The 14,748-nt window shown below is 43.6% G+C and overlaps 1 protein-coding gene across 8 annotated transcripts in view; it reads right to left on the bottom strand.

Moving 5' to 3' along the window:
- LINGO2 (leucine rich repeat and Ig domain containing 2) overlaps positions 1-14,748 on the bottom strand; it is a 2,057,065-nt gene that overhangs the window by 114,317 nt on the left and 1,928,000 nt on the right. The window contains exons 1-2 of one of the 8 annotated variants that reach the window (XM_063914089.1): positions 14,381-14,484; positions 13,836-13,875 (exon numbers count right to left, since the gene is read on the bottom strand). The exons of the other annotated variants lie outside the window; for them this stretch is intronic. The gene's annotated coding sequence lies outside the window, so the exon portion shown is untranslated. Of the gene's footprint in view, positions 1-13,835; positions 13,876-14,380; positions 14,485-14,748 lie in introns of those variants that run through there. 8 annotated transcript variants of the gene reach the window in all.

The following is a 14,748-nucleotide window of genomic DNA, read 5'->3' as shown; positions in this document are numbered from 1 at the left end:
CAACTAGCGTACCATTACGGTACTTCTTAAGTAAACAGCGTACAGTGTTCTTAGCTTCATAAAGGGTTGTTTATACGACAAAGGAATTTAGCATTGTCAGATGCTTTTAGCATCTCGCTGGACCTCCCAGGGTGCACGAGTGCACTCCACAAAGGGCTTCAGACTGTGATCACTTCCGCGATCCAGTCTAAATTACCCTCTTAGCTCACCCAGGACTGCAGTAAAATCCAAACAATAGTTAAATACATTTTTCTAGCTATACATTTATATACAGGAAGTAGACTTTATAATAAAGGCTCTTCTCAGTGTTTTAATATTGCACATTATCTACACTGTGTCCTGTGCCCAGCACTTGGATTTAACTCCCTTGGTGCTGCAGTCACCTATGCTGTTCAGATGCCACACCTACAGTTGCTTCAAAACAATGTACATACAGTACATCATTATTACAAATTACATCTGCAGTCCATATTAGGCCCATGGCACCAATCATTGGTATTTCTATAATGGGTGCAATGTGTGTGGTGCACACAGGCTCACACCGCACATGTTGCACCGATATTTTAATTCTTACCTTTCCAGAGTCCACTGTCAGATGCTGCAGCCATGGTGAAAATCTCTTTCAAAATGGCTGCCGCACATGCGCAGTAGTGAAATTGGTCTCCAGAACATGGCAGACCCCATGTTTCCAGAGACCTGTGCATGCGCAGTAGACTTCAGCACAATGCTGGAGACTACTGAACTGTGCACAGGAGGGGACCAAACCAGAGTCTGCACAGGGGCCCCCTCCTCTGTTAAAAAGACACTGGCATTAATATTTTCCTATGATGGCGAGGCAGAATGAAAATGTATTAAGTGGTGGCCATCTTACCTGCATATATATAGCCCCCAACCATACATGCTGTATAATCACTGTGCAATAATAACAATGCAAGTAAAATGAGAGCACCCTGCATTGGAGGAAAAATATTGTAGACAAATATTTATGGGACAGCCGACAAAGTATTCCCCAAAATATAAAGATGTGATGAAGAAATAGTGTACATTATTGGGAATAGTTATTACAATCCGCATTTCAGATGCATATGGGATGTGATAACTTCACATAAATTCGCATTGCGATAATTGACTACATCACAGGTATGTATCAATTATCGCATGCAGGGAACGAGCTTGCAAGAATGCTCTGTCCCTGTGAATCTATCCCGAAACTTCTCAAGGTATTTTTCATAAAACAAACCGTGAGAGTGTGACTGTGCATACGTGCCCGTCAGCTACCCCGGGCATAATTTGTATAGGATATATGTGGGGGAGATGCACTAAGCCTTGGAGAGTAAAGACTAAAGGGGAGAGAGACTATGTACTAAGCCTTGGAGTGAGATAAAACGGAGAGAGACAAAATACCAACAAACCAGTTCCTGTCATTTTTCAAACACAGCCTGTAAAGTGTCCGTTAGGAGCTGATTAGCTGGTACTTTATCTCTCTCCACTTTCTCCCAAGACCTAATTAATCTCCTTGCACACTTATAACTCCCATGAGTAAAGTATTTTACTACTACTAATACTTAATTTACCAATATGTTTGAAGAGAATTATAAAGAATTCAGGAGCAAGACAATATGGAAGCCGTGCCGTCTCCGTCCGGGCCCCCTGCTCTCCTCCGTAGCTGTCAGCGCTACTCTGAGTGCTAGTAGACTGCGGCATTGTGTCAGAGTCTACTGCGCGTGCCCAGGCTCCAGGAAAATGGCGCAGCAGCCATTTTCCATGAGTTCCCGACTGAGCATTGGTGAATCACCAGAAAAATGCCAGTTGCACAATTTTCCCAGTGATTTTGCATCACTGCAACTGCCGACGCTGGACTCTGGAAAGGTAAGTATTGAAGAAGTGGGTGCAGGGTGTGCGGTGTGAGTCCCTCCTCAACACAGGACCACACACACTGCGCCAATTATAGATAAGCGATTGAAGCCACAATCTTTTACAGAGCCAAGAAACATATAATTATTGTAAAAGTAAGTGTAATGTCTCTTCCATCATATACAGAGTGACAGGGGTTACATACGCAACCCTATTTACTAGAAACACCAGGGTGCCATAGAACAACGTGTGCAACATGGCTGCATCATAATTGTCCTTTCCTAGTTACCTGAACTCCAAGAACCACATGTTATCTGCAAAGATTCTTTCCTTTAACGAGGTATGTGCCAATGAAAAAACAATGCAAAATGATGTGCGATGATTCAATATTTTTTTTATTTGCTTCATTCAGTGTGCAGTAAGGCTTTTAGAAGTGTGATATCCTCTGGAGGTTGTCACTCCCTCTTGATAAGCCTCTGTTATTTCTTATTTGTAAAGTGTGCAGTTCCGCCGTTCCTGTCTTGCATTGCTAGTTATGCATTTAAAATTATTTAAACAGATTTAATCTTCTTCTGCTATTCAAGTCATCATTCAGTGGTTCTCAATATCACTCCTGTACATTTAGCTTTCATGATTCAGTAAAATAATGGATCCATTTCAGGCTGGAGCTAATGACACAACATGCAGTGTATTTAATAGCCTCCCCTAATAATGTCTATATTGTACTCATTACTGTTCCTGGAAATGCAACCAAACCTTAAAAAAAAAATTCTATTTGAATCTAGTAAAAATGATTTACTTTTGTTTAGACATTTTATTGTGCACAAATAAGAAAAGTCACTGTGAAACTCTGAAATATAAGTAATGGGACCTTGATTTACCAGAACTATGATTTCAAGGTCTAAGCAGTGTCTGAAAAATTGAAACAAACTCCCTGTGCTACACAGAAACAAAATAAATGGCTTGACCATCAGCTTACAGACACAAATAACAAATCAATGCCATAATTAATTACAAGTAAAATCAGAGTAGCAAAAAGTTTACTAGCATTAAAAAAACAAAAACATTCCTATATATATAGTGTACATTGTGTTTGAAAAGCCCCATACACACTGTATGGGGCTTTACAATATTGCAGCATGGCTCTCATTAACGAGGACCTCCCTCGTCCATACATGTTCGGACGAGGGAGGGGGTCGTTAATGATGCGCAGGAGCGCACATCATTAATGATAGTGAGTGTACACACTAGGCGATATTTTGAACAATATCGCTCAGAAAGCCCTAGTGTGTATGGGGCTTAAGAGACAAGCATCTGTAAAGTACAATGGGGCAGATGTATTAAGCCTGGAGACGGCACAAGGAAGTGATAAACCAGTGATATGTGAAAGGTGATAAACGAACCAGCCAATCAGATCCCAACTGTTAATTTACATATTGGAACTGATTGGCTGGTGCGTTATCACCTTGCAAATATCACTGGTTTATCACTTCCTTATGCCTTCTCCAGGTTAATACATCTGCCCCAATGTTTTTAAAATAACTGACAATAAAGAAAACAAATATTGCTCAAATGACGATTTTCAATTACACTAAAATATTTTGTGACATCAATTCATTATTCTCCCAAAAACTGATCCAGGCGCTAATATATATTTTATACAATTTGTTTATAATAGATCATCTATCAAAAAATAAACCAAGCCGCAATCTAGTCCAGCTTTGTCTGTGTGCACACAGCTATAATTAGTAACAGCTGATATCACCTGCACTAAAAAATGGACATACAATTCAACAGTGACTATGGTGGTCATTACGAGTTGATCGCTAGCTGCATTTGTTCACAGCGTAGTGATCAGGCTAAAAAAAGGCAGTTCTGCGCATGTGTATGCGGCGCAATGTGCACGTGCGTCGTACAGCCACAACGAATGATATAGTTTTGCACAGATCTAGCGATGCATTTCAGTCACACTGGCAGCCGCAGAGTGATTGACAGGAAGAGGGCGTTTCTGGGTGTCAACTGACCGTTTTCAGGGAGTGTTCGGAAAAACGCAGGCGTGCCAGTAAAAACGCAGACGTGGCTGGTTGAATGCTGGGCGGGTTTGTGACGTCAAAACAGGAACTGAACAGTCTGAAGTGATCGCAAGCGCTGAGTAGGTATTGAGCTACTGTGAAACTGCACAAAAAAACTTTGTAGCCGCTCTGCGATAAAACCGTTCGCACTTCTGCTAAGCTAAAATACACTCTTAGTGGGTGGCAGCATAGCGTTTGCACGGCTGCTAAAAACGACTAGCAAGCGATCAACTCGGAATGACCCCCTATATGCGCTAATGGATTCCAGGTGCATAAATGACAGACCACACACTGTTGCAATTAATGTACATATATATATCTCTTTATATCATGCATTAAAAACTTTTTTATGAACAAACATTTAATATCACTTAAAACAACTCAATGAACGGCATCCAGTGCTACAATGTAAAAATATTAGTCACGTGACTGTTATCGTGTCTATATTAGACACAGCATATGTATGAAGAAGTCCTCATTTAAATAATTGTGTCCTCATTTAAATAATTGGACCAAACGGGGAGCGATGAGTAGCTCCCGGGCAGCACGCTAAAGCTGCACTGGTCGGGAGCTACCCTTGACGTGCAGAGGCACTTCTGCGGGGGGGGGGGGGGGGGCGGCACTGACATGCGGGGCGGGATAGCCCTGTGCTGGGCGTCCCCCCACATGTCAGTGTGAATGATCGTAACTGTGCTAAATTTAGCACAGCTACGATCATCTCGGAATGACCCCCATAGTCACCATTGAATCAATTCATTATTGGCCATAGTATTTAATCAGTTCATTACATACAAATCTGTGCACAAATTGTAAATCTTGGCAAAGAAACGAATGCATACATTGAATGTGAAATGATGTACAATTTATACAAACATTTTTTTTCCTACAGGTCTACAGTGGCTATGGTAAAAAAAAAAAATAAACATGTTCAAAATTGACTTTCAATATAAATAATGTATGCAATAATTCAGTTTGTATTTCCCTCTTGTATTGGCATTTGTCAATTTCTTCAGTACATACATACAGATCTGTTTGGTTGTGGCATTTTAATTAGACAACTTGAGAGTTGCTACCGGTGCTCAGTATATGGTTTTGAAGCAACGCTACGGTAGTTAAGGCAATACTTCAAATCTAAGGAATGTAAGGTGCTGTAATAGTACTGCTCCTATCACATAGAAATTAGAGATGAGCGCCTGAAATTTTTCGGGTTTTGTGTTTTGGTTTTGGGTTCGGTTCCGCGGCCGTGTTTTGGGTTCGAACGCGTTTTGGCAAAACCTCACCGAATTATTTTTGTCGGATTCGGGTGTGTTTTGGATTCGGGTGTTTTTTTCCAAAAACACTAAAAAACAGCTTAAATCATAGAATTTGGGGGTCATTTTGATCCCAAAGTATTATTAACCTCAAAAACCATAATTTACACTCATTTTCAGTCTATTCTGAATACCTCACACCTCACAATATTATTTTTAGTCCTAAAATTTGCACCGAGGTCGCTGTGTGAGTAAGATAAGCGACCCTAGTGGCCGACACAAACACCGGGCCCATCTAGGAGTGGCACTGCAGTGTCACGCAGGATGTCCCTTCCAAAAAACCCTCCCCAAACAGCACATGACGCAAAGAAAAAAAGAGGCGCAATGAGGTAGCTGTGTGAGTAAGATTAGCGACCCTAGTGGCCGACACAAACACCGGGCCCATCTAGGAGTGGCACTGCAGTGTCACGCAGGATGGCCCTTCCAAAAAACCCTCCCCAAACAGCACATGACGCAAAGAAAAAAAGAGGCGCAATGAGGTAGCTGACTGTGTGAGTAAGATTAGCGACCCTAGTGGCCGACACAAACACCGGGCCCATCTAGGAGTGGCACTGCAGTGTCACGCAGGATGGCCCTTCCAAAAAACCCTCCCCAAACAGCACATGACGCAAAGAAAAAAAGAGGCGCAATGAGGTAGCTGACTGTGTGAGTAAGATTAGCGACCCTAGTGGCCGACACAAACACCGGGCCCATCTAGGAGTGGCACTGCAGTGTCACGCAGGATGTCCCTTCCAAAAAACCCTCCCCAAACAGCACATGACGCAAAGAAAAAAAGAGGCGCAATGAGGTAGCTGTGTGAGTAAGATTAGCGACCCTAGTGGCCGACACAAACACCGGGCCCATCTAGGAGTGGCACTGCAGTGTCACGCAGGATGTCCCTTCCAAAAAACCCTCCCCAAACAGCACATGACGCAAAGAAAAAAAGAGGCGCAATGAGGTAGCTGTGTGAGTAAGATTAGCGACCCTAGCGGCCGACACAAACACCGGGCCCATCTAGGAGTGGCACTGCAGTGTCACGCAGGATGTCCCTTCCAAAAAACCCTCCCCAAACAGCACATGACGCAAAGAAAAAAAGAGGCGCAATGAGGTAGCTGACTGTGTGAGTAAGATTAGCGACCCTAGTGGCCGACACAAACACCGGGCCCATTTAGGAGTGGCACTGCAGTGTCACGCAGGATGTCCCTTCCAAAAAACCCTCCCCAATCAGCACATGATGCAAAGAAAAAGAAAAGAAAAAAGAGGTGCAAGATGGAATTATCCTTGGGCCCTCCCACCCACCCTTATGTTGTATAAACAAAACAGGACATGCACACTTTAACCAACCCATCATTTCAGTGACAGGGTCTGCCACACGACTGTGACTGATATGACGGGTTGGTTTGGACCCCCCCCCAAAAAAGAAGCAATTAATCTCTCCTTGCACAAACTGGCTCTACAGAGGCAAGATGTCCACCTCATCTTCACCCTCCGATATATCACCGTGTACATCCCCCTCCTCACAGATTATCAATTCGTCCCCACTGGAATCCACCATCTCAGCTCCCTGTGTACTTTGTGGAGGCAATTGCTGCTGGTCAATGTCTCCGCGGAGGAATTGATTATAATTCATTTTAATGAACATCATCTTCTCCACATTTTCTGGATGTAACCTCGTACGCCGATTGCTGACAAGGTGAGCGGCGGCACTAAACACTCTTTCGGAGTACACACTTGTGGGAGGGCAACTTAGGTAGAATAAAGCCAGTTTGTGCAAGGGCCTCCAAATTGCCTCTTTTTCCTGCCAGTATAAGTACGGACTGTGTGACGTGCCTACTTGGATGCGGTCACTCATATAATCCTCCACCATTCTATCAATGTTGAGAGAATCATATGCAGTGACAGTAGACGACATGTCCGTAATCGTTGTCAGGTCCTTCAGTCCGGACCAGATGTCAGCATCAGCAGTCGCTCCAGACTGCCCTGCATCACCGCCAGCGGGTGGGCTCGGAATTCTGAGCCTTTTCCTCGCACCCCCAGTTGCGGGAGAATGTGAAGGAGGAGATGTTGACAGGTCGCGTTCCGCTTGACTTGACAATTTTGTCACCAGCAGGTCTTTCAACCCCAGCAGACCTGTGTCTTTCGGAAAGAGAGATCCAAGGTAGGCTTTAAATCTAGGATCGAGCACGGTGGCCAAAATGTAGTGCTCTGATTTCAACAGATTGACCACCCGTGAATCCTTGTTAAGCGAATTAAGGGCTGCATCCACAAGTCCCACATGCCTAGCGGAATCGCTCCCTTTTAGCTCCTTCTTCAATGCCTCCAGCTTCTTCTGCAAAAGCCTGATGAGGGGAATGACCTGACTCAGGCTGGCAGTGTCTGAACTGACTTCACGTGTGGCAAGTTCAAAGGGCATCAGAACCTTGCACAACGTTGAAATCATTCTCCACTGCACTTGAGACAGGTGCATTCCATCTCCTATATCGTGCTCAATTGTATAGGCTTGAATGGCCTTTTGCTGCTCCTCCAACCTCTGAAGCATATAGAGGGTTGAATTCCACCTCGTTACAACTTCTTGCTTCAGATGATGGCAGGGCAGGTTCAGTAGTTTTTGGTGGTGCTCCAGTCTTCTGTACGTGGTGCCTGTACGCCGAAAGTGTCCCGCAATTTTTCTGGCCACCGACAGCATCTCTTGCACGCCCCTGTCGTTTTTAAAAAAATTCTGCACCACCAAATTCAAGGTATGTGCAAAACATGGGACGTGCTGGAATTTGCCCATATTTAATGCACACACAATATTGCTGGCGTTGTCCGATGCCACAAATCCACAGGAGAGTCCAATTGGGGTAAGCCATTCCGCGATGATCTTCCTCAGTTGCCGTAAGAGGTTTTCAGCTGTGTGCGTATTCTGGAAAGCGGTGATACAAAGCGTAGCCTGCCTAGGAAAGAGTTGGCGTTTGCGAGATGCTGCTACTGGTGCCGCCGCTGCTGTTCTTGCGGCGGGAGTCCATACATCTACCCAGTGGGCTGTCACAGTCATATAGTCCTGACCCTGCCCTGCTCCACTTGTCCACATGTCCGTGGTTAAGTGGACATTGGGTACAACTGCATTTTTTAGGAGACTGGTGAGTCTTTTTCTGACGTCCGTGTACATTCTCGGTATCGCCTGCCTAGAGAAGTGGAACCTAGATGGTATTTGGTAACGGGGGCACACTGCCTCAATAAATTGTCTAGTTCCCTGTGAACTAACGGCGGATACCGGACGCACGTCTAACACCAACATAGTTGTCAAGGACTCAGTTATCCGCTTTGCAGTAGGATGACTGCTGTGATATTTCATCTTCCTCGCAAAGGACTGTTGAACAGTCAATTGCTTACTGGAAGTAGTACAAGTGGGCTTACGACTTCCCCTCTGGGATGACCATCGACTCCCAGCGGCAACAACAGCAGCGCCAGCAGCAGTAGGCGTTACACGCAAGGATGCATCGGAGGAATCCCAGGCAGGAGAGGACTCGTCAGACTTGCCAGTGACATGGCCTGCAGGACTATTGGCATTCCTGGGGAAGGAGGAAATTGACACTGAGGGAGTTGGTGGGGTGGTTTGCGTGAGCTTGGTTACAAGAGGAAGGGATTTACTGGTCAGTGGACTGCTTCCGCTGTCACCCAAAGTTTTTGAACTTGTCACTGACTTATTATGAATGCGCTGCAGGTGACGTATAAGGGAGGATGTTCCGAGGTGGTTAACGTCCTTACCCCTACTTATTACAGCTTGACAAAGGGAACACACGGCTTGACACCTGTTGTCCGCATTTCTGGTGAAATACCTCCACACCGAAGAGCTGATTTTTTTGGTATTTTCACCTGGCATGTCAACGGCCATATTCCTCCCACGGACAACAGGTGTCTCCCCGGGTGCCTGACTTAAACAAACCACCTCACCATCAGAATCCTCCTGGTCAATTTCCTCCCCAGCGCCAGCAACACCCATATCCTCCTCATCCTGGTGTACTTCAACACTGACATCTTCAATCTGACTATCAGGAACTGGACTGCGGGTGCTCCTTCCAGCACTTGCAGGGGGCGTGCAAATGGTGGAAGGCGCATGCTCTTCACGTCCAGTGTTGGGAAGGTCAGGCATCGCAACCGACACAATTGGACTCTCCTTGTGGATTTGGGATTTCAAAGAACGCACAGTTCTTTGCGGTGCTTTTGCCAGCTTGAGTCTTTTCAGTTTTCTAGCGAGAGGCTGAGTGCTTCCATCCTCATGTGAAGCTGAACCACTAGCCATGAACATAGGCCAGGGCCTCAGCCGTTCCTTGCCACTCCGTGTGGTAAATGGCATATTGGCAAGTTTACGCTTCTCCTCCGACAATTTTATTTTAGGTTTTGGAGTCCTTTTTTTACTGATATTTGGTGTTTTGGTTTTGACATGCTCTGTACTATGCCATTGGGCATCGGCCTTGGCAGACGACGTTGCTGGCATTTCATCGTCTCGGCCATGACTAGTGGCAGCAGCTTCAGCACGAGGTGGAAGTGGATCTTGATCTTTCCCTAATTTTGGAACCTCAACATTTTTGTTCTCCATATTTTAATAGGCACAACTAAAAGGCACCTCAGGTAAACAATGCAGATGGATGGATTGGATACTAGTATACAATTATGGACGGGCTGCCGAGTGCCGACACAGAGGTAGCCACAGCCGTGAACTACCGCACTGTACTGTGTCTGTTGCTAATATATAGACTGGTTGATAAAGAGATAGTATACTCGTAACTAGTATGTATGTATAAAGAAAGAAAAAAAAACCACGGTTAGGTCACTGGTATATACAATTATGGACGGGCTGCCGAGTGCCGACACAGAGGTAGCCACAGCCGTGAACTACCGCACTGTACTGTGTCTGCTGCTAATATATAGACTGGTTGATAAAGAGATAGTATACTCGTAACTAGTATGTATGTATGTATAACGAAAGAAAAAAAAACCACGGTTAGGTGGTATATACAATTATGGACGGGCTGCCGAGTGCCGACACAGAGGTAGCCACAGCCGTGAACTACCGCACTGTACTGTGTCTGCTGCTAATATATAGACTGGTTGATAAAGAGATAGTATACTCGTAACTAGTATGTATGTATAAAGAAAGAAAAAAAAACCATGGTTAGGTCACTGGTATATACAATTATGGACGGGCTGCCGAGTGCCGACACAGAGGTAGCCACAGCCGTGAACTACCGCACTGTACTGTGTCTGCTGCTAATATATAGACTGGTTGATAAAGAGATAGTATACTCGTAACTAGTATGTATGTATAAAGAAAGAAAAAAAAACCACGGTTAGGTCACTGGTATATACAATTATGGACGGGCTGCGGAGTGCCGACACAGAGGTAGCCACAGCCGTGAACTACCGCACTGTACTGTGTCTGCTGCTAATATATAGACTGGTTGATAAAGAGATAGTATACTCGTAACTAGTATGTATGTATAAAGAAAGAAAAAAAAACCACGGTTAGGTCACTGGTATATACAATTATGGACGGGCTGCCGAGTGCCGACACAGAGGTAGCCACAGCCGTGAACTACCGCACTGTACTGTGTCTGCTGCTAATATATAGACTGGTTGATAAAGAGATAGTATACTCGTAACTAGTATGTATGTATAAAGAAAGAAAAAAAAACCACGGTTAGGTGGTATATACAATTATGGACGGGCTGCCGAGTGCCGACACAGAGGTAGCCACAGCCGTGAACTACCGCACTGTACTGTGTCTGCTGCTAATATATAGACTGGTTGATAAAGAGATAGTATACTCGTAACTAGTATGTATGTATAAAGAAAGAAAAAAAAAACACGGTTAGGTCACTGGTATATACAATTATGGACGGGCTGCCGAGTGCCGACACAGAGGTAGCCACAGCCGTGAACTACCGCACTGTACACTGGTTGATAAAGAGATAGTAGTATACTCGTAACAACTAGTATGACGACGGTATAAAGAATGAAAAAAAAACCACGGTTAGGTGGTATATAATACAATTATGGTTGGACGGACTGCCTGCCGAGTGCCGACACAGAGGTAGCCACAGCCGTGAACTACCGCACTGTACACTGGTTGATAAAGAGATAGTAGTATACTCGTAACAACTAGTATGACGACGGTATAAAGAATGAAAAAAAAACCACGGTTAGGTGGTATATAATACAATTATGGTTGGACGGACTGCCTGCCGAGTGCCGACACAGAGGTAGCCACAGCCGTGAACTACCGCACTGTACACTGGTTGATAAAGAGATAGTAGTATACTCGTAACAACTAGTATGACGACGGTATAAAGAACGAAAAAAAAAACACGGTTAGGTGGTATATATTATAATACAATTATGGATGGACGGACTGCCTGCCGAGTTCCGACACAGAGGTAGCCACAGCCGTGAACTACCGCACTGTACACTGGTTGATAAAGAGATAGTAGTATACTCGTAACAACTAGTATGACGACGGTATAAAGAACGAAAAAAAAACCACGGTTAGGTGGTATATATTATAATACAATTATGGATGGACGGACTGCCTGCCGAGTGCCGACACAGAGGTAGCCACAGCCGTGAACTACCGCACTGTACTGTGTCTGCTGCTAATATAGACTGGTTGATAAAGAGATAGTATACAATACTACTAATATACTGGTGGTCAGGCACTGGTCACCACTAGTCACACTGGCAGTGGCACTCCTGCAGCAAAAGTGTGCACTGTTTAATTTTAATATAATATTATTTATCATGTACTCCTGGCTCCTGCTATAACAACCTGCAGTGCTCCCCAGTCTCTCCCACAATTATAAGCTTTATATACAATACATTGATGTGCAGCACACTGGGCTGAGCAGTGCACACAGACTGAGTCACTGTGTGACTGTGTATCGTTTTTTTCAGGCAGAGAACGGATATATTAAATAAAACAAACAACTGCACTGTCTCTGGTGGTCACTGGTCACTGTGGTCGTCAGTCACTAAACTCTGTCTGCACTCTGCACTCTCTTCTAATCTACAGTATCACAGCAATCTCTCTCTCTCTCTCTCTTCTAAATCTAATCTAAATGGAGAGGACGCCAGCCACGTCCTCTCCCTATCAATCTCAATGCACGTGTGAAAATGGCGGCGACGCGCGGCTCCTTATATAGAATCCGAGTCTCGCGAGAATCCGACAGCGTCATGATGACGTTCGGGCGCGCTCGGGTTAACCGAGCAAGGCGGGAAGATCCGAGTCGCTCGGACCCGTGAAAAAAAAAGTGAAGTTCGTGCGGGTTCGGATTCAAAGAAACCGAACCCGCTCATCTCTAATAGAAATATTGTAATTCATGTCTCAAAAATAAATGATATAGAAAATGTAGAAAGCATGGTGTTAGATTTAACCAAGATCTGGTTTAACACTTGGTAGCTCTAAGGACTACAGTTGGCAAGACAGAAGGAGAATATCACTAATAAAGGCATTAAGTATGAAGCACCTGCTTACAGTATAAGGTATGTGGCTATCCTCTTAAGTCATTGGAATCTCGATGATACTACAGTACATTGCTAAAAATATTAAACAGCACTTGTCACCATTAAAAGCAGTGTTTCATGGCATAACCAATATGTATGACAGTGTAGCACTAGCCTATAATATTTTGAATGGTATTGGTAATGAGTTGTCATTTAAATAGCAATATAGAGTTTTTAAATGTAATTTCTATTACGTTTAATAGGAAAATAAGCTTTGTTACATTTTTTAAATGTTTGTAAAATGTGGGTGTCCCTTGTTGGCACAGACCATAATTAAAGTTCTCTAAGGCTTATCCTGCTCTAGATTCTGATCCTAGAGTTTCCTACAGTATGTCCTTAAAACTCTGCTTTACACACGCTTGTCCACACGTTGCAGTCACAAAATATTGCGGATGATAAATGACTGTTCTATTACAAGTATTACATAAGTTATACCTAGTGTAAGATTACATTCTTCAAATATTATTCATGTATTTTGTTTGGAAGTTTATTAGCATATATAACTATGTAGTTGATATATTTGACTCTTGTAAACCATCTTGCCAAACCTAATGTTTGCCTTGTCTACAATATATAGAATTTTATTTTCACCTTCCCCACTTCTCAAGCAAAAATATCCTGAAAACGTCATTCATTCTTCTGCCCAGTCCAGCTGTGATGGGTATCATCTACTTTATATCTACAGTATTTCTTGCCTTATTTTACTGATACACTCATCGGTTAACTTAGGATAAAGTGACAGCCTATAATCTGCAGTACACCTAGAGTGGTGTTTAATGTAGAAAACAAGCAGTTAATCAGTCACACCGGGTGTCTTGCACCATATGGCATATTGAAGCTAGGTGTATGAGGACACATTTGTGTGTATGTCAATTTGCTCCAGATATTGAATTTCGAATATTAATTTAATTTACCTTAGTCTGATTTTTTTAGTATCATACTTTGAATATACCTTTGTATCAACACTGGCTCTGCACAGAATTATTTTTTTTACATTTTGTTTTTAAAATCTACTGTAAGCCTCACTGTCATGATTCTGACTTCTCTCATGTTCTTAGTAACTTGACTTCTGACTTACCTCTGCCACTTGTCTTGCAGGCCAGGATTCCTGCTTATCCCTGTTTAAGAAACAGATGCATGGATATCACCATTTTGAAGCATGTCAGCTGACTGCATTCCTCCAGTTAGAGTACTTCTTACCTCTGCTGACATCATCAACCTATCAGTTACCTGCAATTCCTATGTAAGGCCTCCCTGGCCACCAGTCCAACACCAGAGGTATAAGGGTTAGATGATTCAAGCTTGGAAAGTGATAAAATTGAGAGAGAAAAGTACCAACCAACCAGCCTAACTGCCTGTAACATGGCAGTTAGGAGCTGATTGGCTGGTACTTTTTCTATCTACAATTTTAACACTCTCCAAGGGATGACACATCTAGCCCTAAGTCTCAACCTGACTAGTAAGCTCTAGCTTGCAGCTAGCTACATTGGTTCATGGCTACTGTCTATAGAAGACTTCAATTCCTTTATTTCTGCAGTGCTGAATCCTTGTCTAGGAAGCTTCTCTACATCTGACGCCTGAATTCCATTCAACTGGGCTTTTGTTAATCAAACTACAATATACCTGTTTCTAGTCCCACAGCTCTGCACTGACTTCATGGACGATTGATTCCTCTAGTGCATAAAAGTTACCAGTCTGCAATAAACTACACTGTACATCTTGTGCTTGTGTCTGTTCTCAATCTGCTGTGGTTCCTTCCCGGCTAAACATCACCTGTGAGTTTCACCTGAGCACTCAGCCCATTGATTCCAAAGTGCAGTGTCACCATCTGTTGCTGGATTAGAATGCTCTACACCTGGATCCACAAACACAAATGTGACTCTCATTTTCTAACTGCTTCAATATTCTCCTCTTTCCTCTCTGGAGTTGCTGGAGGGTCAGGTACAAGTCTCTGTTTAATTATACAGTACTGTAGGTACATGCAATTTCTA

This window comes from Pseudophryne corroboree, chromosome 1 (assembly GCF_028390025.1).
Source record: "Pseudophryne corroboree isolate aPseCor3 chromosome 1, aPseCor3.hap2, whole genome shotgun sequence".
In the NCBI taxonomy this organism is placed as follows: Eukaryota; Metazoa; Chordata; class Amphibia; order Anura; family Myobatrachidae; genus Pseudophryne; species Pseudophryne corroboree.
Note: the sequence above shows the minus strand (reverse complement) of the source record. Positions and strands in the feature narration are given on the sequence as shown.